General features: G+C 46.9%; 1 non-coding gene across 1 annotated transcript; it reads right to left on the bottom strand.

Moving 5' to 3' along the window:
- Positions 1-1,871: 1,871 nt before the first annotated feature.
- Positions 1,872-1,983, bottom strand: LOC121438131. Its single transcript, XR_005973072.1, has one exon. It is a non-coding gene; the product is annotated as a small nucleolar RNA SNORA44 (small nucleolar RNA).
- Positions 1,984-2,796: the final 813 nt, after the last annotated feature.

Here is a 2,796-nt window from a genome sequence, read left to right on the forward strand (position 1 = left end):
GGGTGGCCAGGAAACCAGGGGCCGGGAAAGCATGAGAGGAGAGAGGGAGAAAGAGACGCGGTAGGGAGGGGGGACAGAAGATTGAATTCTAATCAAAATGCTATGAAGCGTTCACACCAGGCCTTGGGAGAATATTAACAAGGTTATGGGGGGGGGGGACTTTAGCCCCAGGAATTATTAGTGAATATGGAATTATATTTGCACAAACACTACCAGATGCAAGGAGCTAAATGTCCTGCAGATGTGGCAGGGGCCAGCGTGTGCTCCAAATAGGCGGCAGCTTTATTTGTTTTACTGGTCTTCCAGCGCGCCGGGGCAGCACGTTTCTGAGGGGTTACATTTCTGGAATGACCACCACACCGTGAACCCCAGTTTCCCAAATTCTGCCTTCATCAGCTTTCATGGTGCCTTGGCCCAGGATGGTGGGGGGTAGCCCTGAGGCAGGTTTGACTAGCTCACTAACTTACTCTCCTGTCTCCTTCGTAGAGGGGGAGGGGAGAGACAAGCGAACTTTCCCAGAAGGGATTTTCTGGAAGATGAAAGAGATCAGAGCTAGGTATATCACAACCGCTTCAGAGAGAGGTTGGGATAACAGATAGAACCGGCAAACAAAGGAGGCAACGCGCTTCCTTATCCTATGAAGCATCCTACCGTCCAGTCGGTTTAATTTCAATTTGTCCCTGCTGGAAAGGACAGACATCATTTCTAACTTTGGCAAGACACTAATTTCAGAGCGTGTCCTGAGAGCGAGCCCCCAAATGCCCTCAGTAGTCACTTTGAGTATCAGTTATGAGGATATCGGATTGTTTTGAGGAGAAATGATTCAGTAGGTAAAAATGCTTCCCACCAAGTCTGAGTCTGATTCCCGAGACCGACACAATGAAAGGAGAGAGCTGGCTCCTGCGAGTTGTCCTCCGAGCCCCACCTATACACCACGGCATGAGTGCGCACACACACACACACACAAAAGCCAAATAGAATAAAAATTTTAAAGATGTGACTCCAGTGAGAAACGTTTGAGAACGCTGACATGACGTGTAGAAGCAGGGTGTCTTGAGGCTAGCCTCGGGAATCCTCACAGGGCCTCTGCCCATGTTGGCTAGATCCCTTCATGGTTGTATGTTTTTATACAGTTTAGCAAGTTAAAGTGCTTAATGCCAACTAGTTAATATTGCTCTGAATTCCCTGTCACATTTTCCTGCAGATAGGGTGGTTTGCAGGTGGGTTGAGGACGCGTTCAGCTTGAGCAGAGTGGAACGCATTATCTGGGTCATGGAACTTTGCTGTTGAGTTGATTGCTAGCTCATACTTACATGAATGGATTCCAGAAGCCCTCTTATTGGCTGCTCACCCAGTGATCTGCATAGCCAAGATTTGTCATCCTGGAACATGAGCGCATCCTCTAATGCCCAGCTCTGGAATTAGGATGATGGTGGAGGAGAGACAAGACTTGACCTGCAAAGCCAGCAGCTGGTATGGAAAAGTTGTCTAGACCACATGACTCTTGGAGTACTCAAGGTTCTGAGAAAAGCATTTTCAATCTGATCTAAATTTGCATGAGTGGCCCTGCAAGCCATGAGATTATGCGCCGAGAAAGTTTCCTAAGCTATCAGCAATAAAAAGCAAGTTTGGTTAAACACACTGAAGAGGAGAGTTGGGATGTCCCTATTCTGCTTGTCCGGTATGTCACTTTAAAACAGTTCTCATCTGTCCGCTGAGAGAATCTTCAGAGTGGTTGCCATCTGCTCGTGACAGACAGCTACTAAAGCATCGTGCTGTTTGCCTGGACTTGCAAATGTTCGTACTGTTTGTCAGCTTCTTCCATATTAACAATGCGCAATTCTCATTTTTTATTTCTTTTCTATTTTAGCATATATAGGATAACTGAGTGGCATCTACAGGTACTGTGCTGACCTGGGCTGTCAAAGTCTCTCCAGTTCCTTTGGCATGCATTGGAGATCCCTAGCCCTTGGAAGCATGCTGGCGACTTCTCTTCCTTACTAAACACTTACTCAGCTCCCTCATATTAATGTCCGAATTGTGCATTGTTTTTCTAAAGGAGACTCCCAGAGTTGAATGAGTCTCAAACCCACATCCTCTGAATTTGCTCTTGTGCCATGTGTCCACTTCCCAGACACTCTTACTTTCATCTTTAGGTTATAAGGCAGGCTCTGGTCATACCACCTGACTTGAGACTTTCAGCCACAAAGTTCTACATGGATTTGAACCAAGGTCTGCCTTACGCTGGAGGAAGGCAGTTATCCTAACCCTCACTCATCCCCCACCCCACCCAAGAGCATGCTGAACCTTGAGGATCTTTCTGTGCTTTATCTAAGATCCAGTGACTTCACTGACACCACCCCCACTGTACGCATGTGCCCCCTTCCTGCCTCACAATTAATAGATAATTTTTTTTGGGGGGGGAGAAGTGGGTTGGTTGAGACAGTGTAACAGCCCTGGCTGTCCTAGAACTTTCTTTGCAGACCAGGCTGACCTCAACCTCACAGAGATCCTCCTGCCTCTGCCTTCTGAGAGCTGGGATTAAAAGCTTGACTCACCACACCAGGGCCAGTTGATAGATTGTAAAGTTCTCAAGGTCAGAGTTCTCTTCGTTTTCTCTGCTACATGTTCTTGCGGGTTTCTCTGAAAAATCCACCATCTTGTAATACTTCCTGGTGTTTACAGCCTGTAGACAGAAATAGGAAAGCTACTTCAAAGGACCTGGGCTGAAGGGATTTTGAGCTACAGGGATTTAGGTATGTTTTTACTGAACTTCAAAAGACACTTTCTCCAGGA

This window comes from Microtus oregoni, unplaced genomic scaffold, assembly GCF_018167655.1.
Source record: "Microtus oregoni isolate MIOR12 unplaced genomic scaffold, Mior012 000054F_ref0000373, whole genome shotgun sequence".
NCBI lineage: Eukaryota > Metazoa > Chordata > Mammalia > Rodentia > Cricetidae > Microtus > Microtus oregoni.